We start from the raw sequence: 17,989 nt of genomic DNA, 5'->3' as shown, positions 1-17,989 counted from the left end.
TTCTACTTGCTCCAAGTAGGCCTCAGCCTGCTGCATGATTGACCCTGGGCTCCAACATCGCCAGTTGCTGCTCAGAAGTGTCTTTGGCACGGGTACTCCCTCCTGCCCAGCCTGGTTCCAGCGCGCCTGCTGTTTCTGGGTAGTGTCAACGTCACTTTGCCACCAATATGTTGTTCTGTCGTGTTGCGGTCGGGTTAGCCGAGCATATGGTGCCTGCAGTTTCGGTGCTTCCTATGTCGGCTGCGGGTTCTGGTAATAAAGGCTGGTTCCGTAGTGCCAATAGGACAAGCACCCCTGTTGGACTGTGGGTTTCGGTAACTGCTTCCTGCTCGCGGCCTTGCAACTTTGTTGATTATGGGTACCTTGTGCTACCTAGCCGGGTTCCAGCACTGTCAGCTTCTCGGCAGAGCCTTTGGCCTAGGTGCCTCCTTCTCGGTATCCGAGTTCCAGCAACGTCTTCTGGTCCTTGGTAGTGCTTTGGAGCACAGGTACCTCCTGCTTAGTAACCGCGTTCCAGCACCGTCAGCTGGTCCACGGTTGTGCCATTGGCTCTTGTTCCTTCTGCTGCCCCTCCGGGTTCCAGCACCGTCAGCTGGTTCTCAGCAGAGCCTTTGGCCTAGGTGCCTCCTTTTCGGTATCCGAGTTCCAGCAATGTCTGCTGGTCCTTGGTAGTGCTTTGGAGCACAGGTACCTCCTGCTTAGTAACCGTGTTCCAGCACCGTCAGCTGGTCCTCGGTTGTGCCATTGGCTCTTGTTCCTTCTGCTACCCCTCCGGGTTCCAGCACAGTCAGCTGGTTCTCGGAAGTGTGTTTGGCACGGGTACTCCCTCCTGCCCAGCCTGGTTCCAGCACGCCTGCTGTTTCCGTTTAGTGTCAACGTCACTTTGCCACCAATACATTGTCCTGTCGTGTTGCGGTCGGGTTAGCCGAGCCTATGGTGCCTGCAGTTTCGGTGTTTCCTATGTGGGCTGCGGGTTCTGGTAATGAAGGCTGGTTCCGTAGTGCCAATAGGACAAGCACCCCCTGTTGGACTGTGGGTTTCGGTAACTGCATCCTGCTCGCGGCCTTGCAAATTTGTTGATTATGGGTACCTTGTGCTACCCAGCCGGGTTCCAGCACCGTCAGCTGGTTCTCGGCAGAGCCTTTGGCCTAGGTGCCTCCTTCTCGGTATCCGAGTTCCAGCAACGTCCTTGGTAGTGCTTTGGAGCACAGGTATCTCCTGCTTAGTAACCGTGTTCCAGCACCGTCAGCTGGTCCACGGTTGTGCCATTGGCTCTTGTTCCTTCTGCTGCCCCTCCGGGTTCCATCACCGTCAGCTGGTCCTCGCTAGTTCCATTTGCTATTTTTCCTTCTGCTACCTATCCGGGTTCCAGTACCGTCAGCTGTTTCTCGGCAGTTCCTCAGCCTTCTTGTACCTTCTGCTACTTTTCCAAGTTCAAGCTTGTGGAAATGGTTTTTGATTCTCACTCTGGATCTCCCTGACGATGACACTGAAGACGACGACCCTGAAGACCACACTGAAGAATACCAAAAAGATGACCCTGAAGAAGATGACCAAGAGGACAAAGAACATGAAGACAACCACCAAGATGCAGAACAACAAGAGACAGAAGACCAAGAAGCATAAAAACCAAAAGCAGAAGAACATTAAGCATAAGACTAAAAATCTGAGCAAATGATATTATCTATATTATAAGCAGAAGAAGACTAAGCAGTGTATGGGGGTGAGTCCGTTCCTCTTCGTGGTGCCCCTGGAAAATGCCTGCTGCTGCAGGCCAAACTGAACGCGGACAAATGCTGTTGTAAATCTTTTGTGACAGGCAGAACGGAAGGTGTAATATTCAAACTTTTATAGATAACAACTACAGGAATGCCTGTCACAAATAAGAATATGATGAAGAAGAAGAATAGGAAGAAGTTGAAGAAGTAGAATATGAAGAAGAATAATAGTTGAATAAGAAGAATATGAAGAATAGGAAGAAGGTGAAGAAGAAGAAGAAGAAGATGAATAAGGTGAAGAAGAAGTTGATGAAAAAGATGCTGCTGAGGATGATGAAGGAGAAAGTGTGGAAGAAGTAAAAAATAAGGTGAAGAGCATGGAAGTAGTGAAACATACATATCTGACAAAATATTAAAGAGGTTAACATAGTCAATATCTTTGTAACTACGAACGTCTTTAAAAAAAAAAAATTCCTGCTATTCCATTTGATTGGGCTAAACCTCTATGGCTTTAATGTCTCCTACACGTCCCACAATACATTCTACATTATTATTAGTTGTTTTTCTTCATGTAGAATTAACCTACAAGGAAAGAAAGGGTTTTTTCCTATTCCGATATTTCTGTCCCATTGACTTGAATGGGACTTCCGGGATCGGAATCGGTGATACCCGATACTTTTTTTAGATCGGCCGATCCAATCCGATCCGATATTTTTCAGTATCGGGTGGTATCACTCAACACTACTGCTGAGGTGTTATGGAAGCCCATGTATTGATAGCAGCCTTCAGCTTGTCTGCATTGTTGAGTCTGGTGTCTCTCATCTTTCTCTTGACAATACCCCATAGATTCTATATGGGTTTAAGGTCAAGCGAGTTTGCTGGCCAGTCAAGCACAGTGATACTGTTGTTTTTAAACCTGGTATTGGTACTTTTGACAGTGTGGACAGGTGCCAACCCTGCTGGAGAATTAAATTTCCATCTCCAAAAAGCTTGTCGGCAGAGGGAAGCATGACGTGCTCTAAAATTTCCTGGTAGACGGCTGTGCTGACTTTTGGTCTTGATAAAACACAGTGGACCTACACCAGCAGATGACATGGCTCCTCAAACCATCACTGATTGTGGAAAGTTCACACTAGACCTCAAGCAGCTTGGACTGTGTGCCTCTCCACTCTTCCTCTAGACTCTGGGGCCTTGATTTCCAAATGAAATGCAAAATTTACTTTTATCTGAAAACAACACCTTGGGCCACTAAGCAACAGTCCATTTCTCTTTCTCTTTGGCACAGGTAAGACGCTTCTGGCGTTGTCTATTGGTCATGAGTGGCTTGACACAAGGAATGCGACACTTGTAGTCCATGGCCTCGATACGTCTGTGTGTGGTGATTTTGAAGCAATGACTCCTGCAGCAGTCCTCTCCTTGTGAATCTCCTCCAAATTTTTGAATGGCCTTTTCTTAACAATCTTTTCAAGGCTACAGTTATTCCGGTTGCTTGTGCACCTTTTTCTGACACACGTTTTCCTTCCACTCAACTTTCTATTAATATGCTTGGATACTAGAGATGAGTGAACACCTGGATGTTCGGGTATGGCGGATTCGGCTAAACAGTTACAAAAAGTTTGGGTTTGGGTACCAGAACAGTACCCGAATCTTAACCCCATTCACTTGAATGGGGGGCCAAAACACCCTGTGCGCTATAATGTGCATGACAGCGCAGCAAACACCGCTTCTGATCGGCGGGGAAATCCTGCTAACCAGCCAGCCATGGATATTGGCCCCCCCCAGCCTAAAAATAGCAGCTGGCAGCTGCCCAGAAAAGGCACGTCTATTAAATGCGCAAATTCTGGCGCTTTGCCCGGCTCTTTCCACTTGCTCTGTAGCGGTGGCAAGTGGGATTCATATCTGTGGGGTTGATGTCACCTTTGTATTGTCAGGTGACATCAAGCCCACAGCTTAGTAATGGAGAAGCGTCTATAAGTCACCTATCCATTACTAATCCTATAGTTATATGGTAATAAAGACACAGCTAAAATAAAGTCCTTTATTTGAAATAAGACTAAACACAGTTTTCCATTTTTATTTAAACGCCTAATTCCAGCGAAGCCCTCGTTCTCCTGTGATAAAAGTAAAATTAAAAAACAACAATATACCATACTTGTTCATCGTTCTGTCGCATGCCGTAATCCATGTTTGGGGGATAAACAGTTTTCAACCTGGATGGTGCCAAGATGCGATCGTTCAGGTTGACAACCACTGCCAGGCACACAGAATGGTAAGGAGGTGGTATATCTGTGTGTATATGTATATACGGTACAAAGATATAAACTGTGTTCCAAATTATTATGCAAAAAGAGTTTAGGAGTGATAAGGTTAGAATTTTTTTGTTTGTCATTTAAACTCATTGATGGTGATGTGTGTCAGGGCTCTTTATATCACTGAAAGCAATTGCAGATACCTGTGCAAATTAGTTTGGCAGGTGTGTCCAAATAAAGGCAAGACTACTTAAGAAGGCTGTTCCACATTATTAAGCAGCCTACATTTTTTGCCAAAATGGGAAAGAAAAAGGATGTGTCGGCTGCTGAGAAGCAACAAATTGTGGAGTATTTAGGTCAAGGCATGACTACAATCAACATTGCCAAGACACTTCATCGTGATTATCGCACAATCAAGAAGTATGTAGCTGATTCCCAGCACACATGTGTGTGTGCTGATAAGGAAAAATTGAGGACTCTTTCCAACACGCAATTGCGGCAGGTTAAAAGAGCAGCTGCAAAAATGCCTTGTCATAGCAGCAGACAAGTATTTGAAGCTGCTGGTGCCTCCAATGTCCCCTGAACAACAAGATGCAGGGTCCTTCAGAGGTTTGCAGCTGTGCGTAAGCCATCCTGTCGACCACCTCTATCCACTGCACACAAGCAGAAACGGCTCCAGTGGGCCAAACGATACATGAAGACTGACTTCCAAACTGTTTTGTTCCCCGATGAGTGCCGTGCAACGCTCGATGGTCCAGATGGATGGAGTGGAGGATGGCTGGTTGATGGACACCCCATGAAAACACGGCTAAGGCGCCAACAAGGAGGAGGTGGAGTAATGTTTTGGGCTGGAATCATGGGGAGAGAGATTGTTGGCCCCTTTAGGATCCCTGAAGGGGTAAAGATGAACTCCATAATCTATGTGGAGTTTCTAAAACAGCACTTCCTGCCATGGTTCAAGAGGAAGAACCGTGCTTTCCGCAGCAAGATCATTTTCATGCATGATAATGCACCGTCTCATGCTGCAAATAACACATCTGCATCTCTGGCTGCTATGGGCATAAAAGAAGACAAACTTATGGTGTGGCCACCATCTTCCCCTGACCTCAAACCCATTGAGAACCTCTGGAGCATCATCAAAAAGAGTGTCTATGATGGCGGGAGGCAGTTCACATCTAAGCAACAGCTCTGGGAGGGTATTCTGTCCACATGCAAAACAATTGAAGCACCAAAATTGAAACCATCCAAAAACTGACAAATTCAATGGACGAGAGAGTTCAGAAGCTTCTTTCGAACAAGGGGTCCTATGTGCAAATGTAACATCACCTAGAATAAAGTTTTGACTTGAAAACTGTTTGATTTCATTTTGTAATAAGCTGATAATGCTTATAATATCACAATTGACCATTTTTTTGTTCAAAATAAAAATAAAAAGGTTGAAAACTCTGCTGTGCATAATAATTTGGAACATGCATTTTGAGTGTTTCTTATTTTTAAAAATATACTGTTTTCATAGGCAGGTTGTTCAAAAACATTGCAATTATACTAGAATATTAGATGACTGGAAAATAACAATATAACAAATATTTCCACATATTTTCTCTAAATTACCTATATGCAATTCATATAGGTAATTTAGAGAAAATATGAGGAAATATTTTTTGCATAATTATTTGGAACACAGTGTATATCTTTCCTTTATGTATATATGGTGTTTTTTTTATAGATTTATATTTGAATATACTGTAAATATACATAGTTTTTTTTATATGTGACATAGAAATATTTCTACAATACAAAGCTTGTTATATGTGACAAGTAAAATATTTGTATTTGTACATATTATATATATATAATATATATATATATATATATATATACAGTGTATATATCGCAATACATAAAATTGAATGAATGTATGTATGTATGTGTGTGTGTATCGCCAACCAATCACAAAGCATCTTTCATTTCACCAGAGCTGTTCAAAAGAAGCTGAGCTGTGATTGGTTGCTATGAGCAATAGTTTTCCTTGCAACCAATCACTAAGCATCTCTCATTTCACCAGAGCTGGTGAAAAGAAGCTGAGCTGTGATTGGTTGCTATGAGCAAGTTTTCCCACTTGGAAACACCTCAGCAGACACTGACATGGTGGGAGAAATCTAGCATCCCCGAGAACATAAGCTCCCAGCCATTGTCTGCCCCAGAAAGGAGCAGTGAGTACATGACAGAAATGAATCCCCCCTCCCGTGCCTATATACCCATCACACATCCTCCATCTCATAGTCACATATTCCCTCTTAAAGGGATCATTGGTATGGAAGTCAGAGCAAATCCATCCAGTGCTTTGGTTTTGACCCCAGGCCTCTCTTAAAGGGATCCCCGATATGGAAGTTAGGACCGTTCCACTCAGCTCTGTGGTTCTGACCCCAGGGTCTCTTAAAGGGATCATTGGTATGGAAGTTAGGGCAAATCCACTCTGTGATTTGGTACTGAACCCAGGCCTTTCTTAAAGGGATCGCCGGTATGGAAGTCAGGGCAAATCCATCCAGCGCTTTGGTTCCGACCCCAGGCTTCTCTTAAAGGGATCCCCGGTATGGAAGTCAGGGCAATTGCCTTCAAATGCTCTGGTACTGACCCCAGGCTCTCTTAAAGGGATCTCCTGTATGGAATTTAGGGCAAATCCCTCAGCGCTCTGATTCTGACCCCAGGGTTCTATTAAAGGGATCATTGGTATGCAAGTCAGGGCAAATCCACTCAGCGCTCTGGTTCTGACCCAAGGCCCCTCTTAAAGGGATCCCGGGTATGGAAGTGAGGGCAAATCCACTCTGCGCTTTGGTACTGACCCCAATCCTCTCTTAAAGGGATCTCCGGTATGGAAGTTAGGGTAAATCCCTCAGCGCTCTGATTCTCACCCCAGGCTTCTATTAAAGGGATCATTGATATGGAAGTCAGGGCAAATCCACTCAGCGCTCTGGTTCTGATGCCAGGCCTCTCTTAAAGGGATCCCCGGGATGGAAGTTAGGACCGTTCCACTCAGCGCTCTTGTTCTGACCCCAGGCTGATGTGATGATGTGGGATATTAGGGGTAGTAGTCTGGTGGCTCTGGCTGACGGGATGATGTGGGATATTAGGGGTAGTAGTCCAGTGGCTCTGGCTGACGGGATGATGTGGGATATTAGGGGTAGTAGTCCGGTGGCTCTAGCTGATAGGATGATGTGGGATATTAGGGGTAGTAGTCCGACCGCTGTGACGGGATGATGTGGGATATTAGCGGTAGTTGTCCGGTGGCTCTGGCTGATGGGATGATGTGGAATATTTGGGGTAGTAGTCCGGCGGGTGTGACGGGATGATGTAGGATATTAGTGGTAGTAGTCCGGTGGCTCTGGCTGACGGGATGATGTGGGATATTAGGGGTAGTAGTCCAGTAGCTCTGGCTGATGGGATGGTATGGGATATTATAGTGAATGTGGCTATGTGGAGTGAGCAGGGCTCTACACTCTTCTTTATATATATATATATATATATATATAATCATTATAATTTGTTATAACTAACCGTAGTTAGTTACTATGCCCGGGCAGTGCCAGGCTCTTCAGCTAGTATATTTATATATATACAGTTGTGGCCAAAAGTATTGACACCCCTGCAATTTTGTCAGATAATACTCAGTTTCTTCCTGAAAATGATTGCAAACACAAATTCTTTGGTATTATTATCTTCATTTAATTTGTCTTAATTGAAAAAACACAAAAAGAATTGTCCTAAAGCCAAATTGGATATAATTCCACACCAAACATAAAAAAGAGGGTGGACAAAAGTATTGGCACTGTTAGAAAAATCATGTGATGCTTCTCTAATTTGTGTAATTAACAGCACCTGTAACTTACCTGTGGCACCTAACAGGTGTTGGCAATAACTAAATCACACTTGCAGCCAGTTGACATGGATTAAAGTTGACTCAACCTCTGTCCTGTGTCCTTGTGTGTACCACATTGAGCATGGAGAAAAGAAAGAAGACCAAAGAACTGTCTGAGGACTTGAGAAACCAAATTATGAGGAAGCATGAGCAATCTCATGGCTACAAGTCCATCTCCAAAGACCTGAATGTTCCTGTGTCTACCGTGTGCAGTGTCATGAAGAAGTTTAAAGCCCATGGCACTGTGGCTAACCTCCCTAGATGTGGACGAAAAGAAAAATTGACAAGAGATTTCAACGCAAGATTGTGCGTATGTTGGATAAAGAACCTCGACTAACATCCAAACAAGTTCAAGCTGCCCTGCAGTCCGAGGGTACAACAGTGTCAACCCGTACTATCCGTCGGTGTCTGAATGAAAAGGGACTGTATGGTAGGAGACCCAGGAAGACCCCACTTCTTACCCCGAGACATAAAAAAGTCAGGCTGGAGTTTGCCAAAACTTTCCTTAAAAAGCCTAAAGCGTTTTGGAAGAATGTTCTCTGGTCAGATGAGACAAAAGTAGAGCTTTTTGGGCAAAGGCATCAACATAGAGTTTACAGGAGAAAAAAAGAGGCATTCAAAGAAAAGAACACTGTCACTACAGTCAAACATGGCGGAGGTTCCCTGATGTTTTGGGGTTGCTTTGCTGCCTCTGGCACTGGACTGCTTGACCATGTGCATGGCATTATGAAGTCTGAAGACTACCAACAAATTTTGCAGCATAATGTAGGGCCCAGTGTGAGAAAGCTGGGTCTCCCTCAGAGGTCATGGGTCTTCCAGCAGGACAATGACCCAAAACACACTTCAAAAAGCACTAGAAAATGGTTTGAGAGAAAGCACTGGAGACTTCTAAGGTGGCCAGCAATGAGTCCAGACCTGAATCCCAAGAACACCTGTGGAGAGATCTAAAAATGGCAGTTTGGAGAAGACACCCTTCTAATATCATGGACCTGGAGCAGTTTGCCAAAGAAGAATGGTCTAAAATTCCAGCAGAGCATTGTAAGAAACTCATTGGTGGTTACCGGAAGCGGTTGGTCGCAGTTATTTTGGCTAAAGGTTGTGCAACCAAGTATTAGGCTGAGGGTGCCAATACTTTTGTCTGGCCCATTTTTGGAGTTTTGTGTGAAATTATCAATGTTTTGCTTTTTGCTTCATTCTCTTTTGTGTTTTTTTCATTTAAGACAAATTAAATGAAGATAATAATACCAAAGAATTTGTGATTGCAATCATTTTCAGGAAGAAACTGAGAAGAGAGTGAGAGGATTCAAAAAGATTTAAATAAACTGGAGAAGTGGGCAGCAACTAACAGAATGGTTTTTAACAGGGAGAAATGCAAAGTACTACATCTGGGCAATAAAAATGAAAAAAGCATATATAGAATGGGAGGAATAGGGCTAAGTGACAGCACATGTGAAAAAGACTTGGGTATACTAATAGATCACAGACTGAATATGAGTCAACAGTGTGATGCAGCAGCAAAAAAGGCAAATGCAATTCTAGGATGTATTAACAGAAGCATACAGTCTAGATCACGTGAAGTCATTATTTCCCTCTACTCCTCTCTGGTCAGACCTCATCTGGAATATTGTGTCCAGTTTTGGGCACCACATTTTAAAAAAGACATCAACAAACTGGAGCAAGTTCAGAAAAGAGCAACCAGAATGGTGACCGGTCTGCAAACCCTGTCTTATGAGGAAAGGTTGCAGGATTTGGGAATGTTTAGTTTGCAAAAGAGAAGACTGAGAGGAGACTTAATAGCTGTCTACAAATATCTAAAGGGCTGTCACATTGTAGAAGGATCAACTTTATTCTCAATTGCACAAGGAAAGACTAGAAGCAATGGGATGAAACTGAATGGGAGGAGACACAGATTAGATATTAGAAAAAACTTTTTGACAGTTAGAGTGATCAATGAGTGGAACAGGCTGCCACGAGAAGTGGTGAGTTCTCCTTCAATGGAAGTCTTCAAACAGAGGCTGGACAGACATCTGACTGGGATGATTTAGCGAATCCTGCTTTGAGCAGGGGGTTGGACCAGATGGCCCAGGAGGTCCCTTCCAACTCTACGATTCTATGATTCTATTATCTGACAAAATTGCAGGGGTGTCAATACTTTTGGCCACAACTGTATATATATATAAACATGACACAAATTAATCCCTCCTCTCGTGCCCATATACCCAGCACACATCCTCCATCCCGTAGGCACATCTTCCCTCTTAAAGGGATCTCTGGTATGGAAGTCAGGGCAAATCCATCCAGCTCTATGGTTTTGACCCCAGGTCTCTCTTAAAGGGATTCCTGGCATGGAAGTTAGGACCGTTCCACTCAGAGCTGTGGTTCTGACCCCAGGGTCTCTTAAAGGGATCATTGGTAGGGAAGTTAGGGCAATTCCACTTTGCGCTCTGGTTCTGACCCCAGACCCCTATTAAAGGGATCCCCGGTACGGAAGTGAGGGCAAATCCACTCTGCGCTTTGGTATTGACCCCTGGCCTCTCTTAAAGGGATCATTGGTATGGAAGTCAGGGCAAATCCATCCAGCGCTTTGGTTCTGATGCCAGGCCTCTCTTAAAGGGATCCACGGTATGGAAGTCAGGGCAATTGCCTTCAAATGCTCTGGTACTGACCCCAGGCCTCTATTAAATGGATCATTGGTATGGAAGTCAGGGCAAATCCACTCAGCGCTCTGGTTCTGACGCCAGGCCTCACTTAAAGGGATCCCTGGGATGAAAGTTAGGACAATTCCACTTAGAGCTCTGGTTCTGACCCCAGGCTGATGGGATGATGTGGGATATTAGGGGTAGTACACCGTTAGCTCTGGCTGACGGGATGATGTGGGATATTATAGTGAGTGTGGCTATGCGGAGTGGGCAGGGCTCTACACTCAGATTATATATATATATATATTGATTATGATTTGTTATAACTAAATGTAGTTAGTTACTATGCCCGGGCAGTGCCGGGCTCTTCAGCTAGTATAAATATATTTGCAAGTTAATTGCATTTTTTCACATGACAGGTTCCCTTTAACAACAGTATTAAGCAGCCACAGTATGGTGATAACATTTTGTTGCTGTATTTATTTTTCTTTGTTTTTTGGGCTAATCTATGCATATACAGTGGGAAAAATAAGTATTTGATACACTGCCAATTTTGTGGCACAGCATATGATGCCCTTAACTCTGTAAGGGGTATTTCCATTCTTGCGTTTCTGTTTTTTTGCTTCCTCTCTTCCCAGAGCCATAACTTTTTTAATTTTCCATCAATATGGCCATTTGAGGGCTTGTTTTTTGTGGGACAAGTTGTACTTTTGAACGACACCATTGGTTTTACTATATCATTTACTGGAAAAGAGGAAAAAAATTCTAAGTGCAGTGAAATTGCAAAAAAAGTGCAATCACAAAATTATCAATTATTTTTTTTCCATGTTCACTTAATGCTAAAACTGACCTGCCGATATGATTCTCCAGGTCATTAGGTGGCAAACATGTCTAGGTTCTATTTTATTTAAGCATTCAAAATAAATTCTAAAGTTTGTAAAGTTAAAAAAAAAGCGCCATAGGGTCTCCTTTTTTCAGGATCTGTGGCTGGCTGAGAATTTTTTATTGCACGCCAAGATTAGATTTCTATTAATACCATTTTGATGTCGAAGTTTTTCCTTTGTCCTTCCGAAACACACGTCGGGGACGTGCCACGCCACTTATATACTTAATATCGGTAAGATTATTTTCATTCGTTTAGCCCTTATTCCTCTTGTCCAATTGTATCCTCATTGTGGTGTGGGGTTCTGAAGACTTGTTGTTTCACTTATTTATGCGCTGCACTTTATTTTAGTACTTATACTATTATGGCACAATAAGTTATTTAATGAGGATTTTTGCACGTAGCACTTTTTGATTAAATTGCACATTAATGTAATAGTTTTTTGTGTATATATATTTGGCTATCCTTTATATTATCTATTTTTCACATGGTTTTATTTTTATTTTTTAGCACATTTTTTAATAATTTTTTTAGTCTGTGCTCCATATATCCTTGAGGACTATTATGGCTATTGTAGATCTATATTTCAGGAATTTTGGGGGGCTTTATATGTATGAAATACAATTTTTTATATATATATATAGATAGATAGATAGATATACTAGTGGAGTTGACACTTCTTTGTAGCAGTGTTACCATTTTTTAACTACTGTATTTGTATGAAATTTTAACATATACTATACCACTGTAATAATATAGAATTATATAATTGATTACTACCCTAGGTGCATGCATCTCTTTTCTGGTCACTGATCCAGTTTTGGTTTTCTATCTATACCGAATGGTCTGCCATTCAGCTTTCATAGCAGCTAGATATTGATTGCCTGTATTTATTTATATTTTCATTTTAACTACTGCTATACTAACTAACTAATAGCGTCATATAAGTTGTGTTTTGGCTCACATTGAATCTTTATGAAACATGTTGTTTGAAAAAGGCTCAGTGTGAGTCACAATGTGTCACATAGTACATCTACCTGTTGTTTTTGTTTTAAACACGACTGTAGATTTTTTTATGAAGTTATTTGAACCAAAGCCAAAAGTCTATCCAGGAAGAAGGAGAAGCAGAAGTCCTTGCTTCATATTCCACAGTCCTTGATTCCCCTTCTGGCTTTGGCTTGAGCTCATAAAGAAGTCAGTTTCTTTCTACATTTAAGGCAAATTTATGCAGGCAGATTATTTCTCATTATGAATATCCATCAAAAATACAACCTAGTCAATTGATGGTCTTTGAAGGCATTTTCTTATGGGCTAATGCAAACTGTATGGGGATGAACCAATGTTAATGCATTCATCTTTTTCCCATACAGTTTGTATATTATCAGCAACACATCCTCTGCTTACAAGTGTAGACGTTCTGCAGACTACTCAGGTCATAAACCCGACATGAGATATGCAATCAGCCAACAAACAAGATGCAACGTTATAGGACAACAGAGAACAAAACTGCATTACAAGTCTAATGTGATGATAGATAGATAGATAGATAGATAGATAGATAGATAGATAAATAGATACCGTAGAAAGATGATAGATAGATGATATATACATAATAGATAGATACCGTTGATAGATGATAGATACATAATATATAGATAATAGATAGATAATATATAGGTAATAGATAGATAGATACCGTAGATAGATGATATATAGATAATAGATAGATATAGCTAGATGATAGATAGATGATATATAGATAATAGATAGATAGATATTAGATAGATAGATATTAGATAGATAGATAACGTAGATAGATAGATAGATAGATAGATAGATAGATAACGTAAACTGTGTTCCAAATTATTATGCAAAAAGAGTTTAGGAGTGATAAGGTTAGAATTTTTTTGTTTGTCATTTAAACTCATTGATGGTGATGTGTGTCAGGGCTCTTTATATCACTGAAAGCAATTGCAGATACCTGTGCAAATTAGTTTGGCAGGTGTGTCCAAATAAAGGCAAGACTACATAAGAAGGCTGTTCTACATTATTAAGCAGCCTACATTTTTTGCCAAAATGGGAAAGAAAAAGGATGTGTCGGCTGCTGAGAAGCAACAAATTGTGGAGTATTTACACCAAGGCATGACTACAATCAACATTGCCAAGACACTTCATCATGATTATCGCACAATCAAGAAGTATGTAGCTGATTCCCAGCACACACGTGTGCATGCTGATAAGGAAAAATTGAGGACTCTTTCCAACACGCAATTGCGTCAGGTTAAAAGAGCAGCTGCAAAAATGCATTGTCATAGCAGCAGACAAGTATTTGAAGCTGCTGGTGCCTCCAACGTCCCCTGAACAACAAGATGCAGGGTCGTTCAGAGGTTTGCAGCTGTGCGTAAGCCATCCTGTCGACCACCTCTATCCACTGTACACAAGCAGAAACGGCTCCAGTGGGCCAAACGATACATGAAGACTGACTTCCAAACTGTTTTGTTCACTGATGAGTGCCATACAACGCTCGATGGTCCAGATGGATGGAATGGAGGATGGCTGGTTGATGGACACCCCATGAAAACACGGCTAAGGTGCCAACAAGGAGGAGGTGGAGTAATGTTTTGGGCTGGAATCATGGGGAGAGAGATTGTTGACCCCTTTAGGATCCCTGAAGGGGTAAAGATGAACTCCATAATCTATGTGGAGTTTCTAAAACAGCACTTCCTGCCATGGTTCAAGAGGAAGAACCGTGCTTTCCGCAGCAAGATCATTTTCATGCATGATAATGCACCATCTCATGCTGCAAATAACACATCTGCATCTCTGGCTGCTATGGGCATAAAAGAAGACAAACTTATGGTGTGGCCACCATCTTCCCCTGACCTCAAACCCATTGAGAACCTCTGGAGCATCATCAAAAAGAGTGTCTATGATGGCGGGAGGAAGTTCACATCTAAGCAACAGCTCTGGGAGGGTATTCTGTCCACATGCAAAACAATTGAAGCACAAACCATCCAAAAACTGACAAATTCAATGGACGAGAGAGTTCAGAAGCTTCTTTCGAACAAGGGGTCCAATGTGCAAATGTAACATCACCTAGAATAAAGTTTTGACTTGAAAACTGTTTGATTTCATCTTGTAATAAGCTGATAATGCTTATAATTTCACAATTGACCATTTTTTTGTTCAAAATAAAAATAAAAAGGTTGAAAACTCTGCTGTGCATAATAATTTGGAACATGCATTTTGAGTGTTTCTTATTTTTAAAAATATACTGTTTTCATAGGCAGTTTGTTCAAAAACATTGCAATTATACTAGAATATTAGATGACTGGAAAATAACAATGACTGCAATTCATATAGGTAATTTAGAGAAAATGTGAGGAAATATTTTTTGCATAATAATTTGGAACACAGTGTAGATAGATAGATAGATGATAGATAGATAGATAGATAGATACCGTAGATAGATGATATATAGATAATAGATAGATAGATACCACATGATTGCAGGGGACAAAAAAGGTAAAAAGTAAAAAGGTTTTAGAAATACTTTAAAATAATTTGATTCAACCTGCCCTTTTTCCAATACCAAGGTCAAGTACCGTAGTTAAAAAAAAAAAAAGCTTATTTTTGTATTGTCATGTCTGTAAAAGTCCGATCTGTCAAAATGTAAAATTATTTAGCTTATACAATAAATTTCATAACACAAAAAAGAACCAAAACACCAGAATTGCAATTTTCAGTTATCACAACTCCCAATATATGCAATAAAAAGCCATAAAAATGTCATATGTACCGCAAAATGATACCAATGAAAACTAAAGCTTGACACTCAAAATTAAGGCTACTTTCACACATCAGTTTTTTGCCGTCAGGCAGGATCCGGATATTTTTAGAAAAAACGGATCCGGCATAAATTTTGGAGAACTGTAGAAACGGATCCGTTTTTTTGCTGGATCCGTCTAGCAGGTTATATCTGTTTCCTGGGGGCTGGCCAATTGGATCTGAGCATGCGCAGACTTAAAAAAACGGATCCGGTGGCTGGATCCGTCTTTTTCTGGATCCGGCGCATTCCGGCGCCCATAGACTTTCATTGTAGCAAAAAGCTGGAAGCGCCGGATCCGGCGCTTCCGGCTTTTTCGCCGGAGACAAAAAACGTTACAGTAGCCGTTTTTTCCAGACGCCGGAATGAGACAAGTAGCCGGATCTGGCAAAAAACGGATGAAACGCAATGCCATCCGGCGCGATCCGGCGCTAATGCAAGTCAATGGGGAAAAACTGGATCCGGCATTGCATTTTGCCGGATCCGGTTTTACAAAAAAAAGCCAGATCGCGCCTGAAGGCAAAAAACTGATGTGTGAAAGAGGCCTAATCCCTCCAAATTTAAAAAGTAAAAAATAAAAAAATTAAAAAGTAAAATGAAAAAAATTAAGAGCTCAGAAAAGGGCAGCACATACCAGTGTTTTTCTTTTTAACAGACTTTAATACCAGGTAGTTTGTGCTGACCTGAGGAATCTTGTTGCCATGTAATTTTTTGCACGCATTAAAATGATAGATAAACCCAAAAAACAAGAGCAGATTTCAGTTTTATTTTTCTTCCTGGCTTCTGGTACATAATATGGATACGTGAAAATTTCAATTTATCCCACAAAAGATCAGCCCTCAGATGGCTCAGTAGGCTTACCACCTAAGCAGCCCATCGCTCTACATTTGACCGGTGATTGATATACTCTGCCTATTGTCTGAGCAGATCATATCCGTCTCTTGTAGTTTCCCTTATCTGTCATCCTTAGAATTGGATTTCCATGGATCAATGTCGCGCTATTCACAACACCCAGAATTTTTTATGGATGGTGTAATATCGTTTCATAATGAATCACCGTGATCACTTTAGATGACTGCCGAATACATATAAAGTAATGACCATGTATGTATTGTACTTTCCATATATATTGGTCTAATGATCAATTGTTCAAAAGCTGATCAATTTGTCAGGCTATATTGTGAAATTCTGGGTGCTTTAGTAAAAGCTCCACATACAATTTCCACATACATTGCAATTTCCCATAAAACTTGGAAAACAAAGTGCACACAAGGTATATAGACATATATGATGTGCCTTCATAGGCTTTATGTCGAGCTGTATTGATTTCTGTCACCACTTCTGGTATCCAAGGTTTCTCCTAAGTAACATCTGTATTCAGCAACAAACCTTCCAGAAACTGATCACTAAATCAAACTTTACTGATATATCCCTCACAAGGAAAGTGATCTCTCTGCAATCACAGTGTGGGCAGCCAGAAATAAGAAGAGCAGAAAAATAAGAATAAGCATATCTGTATAGTACCAATTGTTACTTATTGTACTACAAGATCACTGGAATGATGCCATTTTATACACATGGAAATTTGGAAAATATGATAAAATATTATTTGAAGTAGCAAAAATTCTAGATAATTGAATTTTTGTTTTAATTGATCAAATAAAATGTTTTGGACTTAGGTTTCTACTAATAGCAGTATGTCATTTTAGGAAATGCCGCAAGCCACATAGTGTAATATTGGATATTCTTTGTGGACTACTCTTCTCTTCGAAATGTGTCCACAGTACAATGCTATAGAACCGCAAACACTATAAACTTGTAACCATGAGAGCCGCGGCATCGGAGCTAATTGCCACTATTTTGGGATTTTTCTCCAGAATCTCCCAATCTCTAAAAAGAGAAGTGAGTGATTTCTCTGCTTCCCTGTTGTGATGTCTGATAAATGACATTTCATAAGGCATTTATTCAGAAGGGAGTCGAGCAACGCAGAAAGATTAATATTGTCCCTAGTCTACTGATAAGAAAACCAAATAATGAGCAGTGATATACAAAGTCCTCTCACAGCAACACAGTTCCACCCCATATTATCAGTCCCCTGATCCATGCCTCATCTACATACCTCGCAGGCGCTCCACTCCGGCGTTCTGCTTACCTAGTGGCTTCTAGCAATCTATAAACCCACAAGAAGTTTCTGTCATAGAAGTAGGTGTGTTAGAAGATGGAAAGAAAAGCAAGGAAGAGACACACCTGGACCTGTCTGACAGCTCCGTCCAATATTGGGAAAAAAATATGCCCAGCCAGGATCAGAATAAAGGATTACAACCAACATCACATTTAGGTTTTCATGTCACGACATGGACAATAAAAAAAGAAAACCCAATATAATTTAAGGTTTAGATTTTTGTAAATGTTCTGGCAAAATGCCCTGTGGACTGATATGGCATAGTTTGACAAGAAGACATTGATATTTTTATAATAGACAAAAGGTTGGTAGATCAACATCCAATTGACATTGCAAGGAAGAGAATGGGTGTTTATGGAGCAGGCCACATTATTTCTTACTTCATCAGAAAATAAATATCATATAAATGAATAGCGCACAAAGAATAGGCACAAAATGCATTTTGTTAATGATTTTAATGTTCTACCCTCACATCCAAAAAAGTTAATACCCCATAAAGAGAAGTATCGCAACATTTCAGATAATGTACCTTTCGTCAGCCCAGCAGTACAAAATGCAGTGCATATAAAGGAGATA

General features: G+C 41.1%; 1 protein-coding gene across 1 annotated transcript in view; it reads right to left on the bottom strand.

Moving 5' to 3' along the window:
• LOC141087452 (retinoic acid-induced protein 3-like) overlaps positions 1 to 17,434 on the bottom strand; it is a 144,746-nt gene extending 127,312 nt beyond the window's left edge. The window contains exon 1 of the mRNA XM_073572980.1: positions 17,351 to 17,434. The gene's annotated coding sequence lies outside the window, so the exon portion shown is untranslated. The remainder of the gene's footprint in view (positions 1 to 17,350) is intronic.
• Between the last annotated feature and the right edge of the window lie 555 nt (positions 17,435 to 17,989).

The sequence above is a fragment of the Dendrobates tinctorius genome, unplaced genomic scaffold, assembly GCF_039654945.1.
Source record: "Dendrobates tinctorius isolate UK_male_01 unplaced genomic scaffold, ASM3965494v1 ptg000033l, whole genome shotgun sequence".
NCBI lineage: Eukaryota > Metazoa > Chordata > Amphibia > Anura > Dendrobatidae > Dendrobates > Dendrobates tinctorius.
Note: the sequence above shows the minus strand (reverse complement) of the source record. Positions and strands in the feature narration are given on the sequence as shown.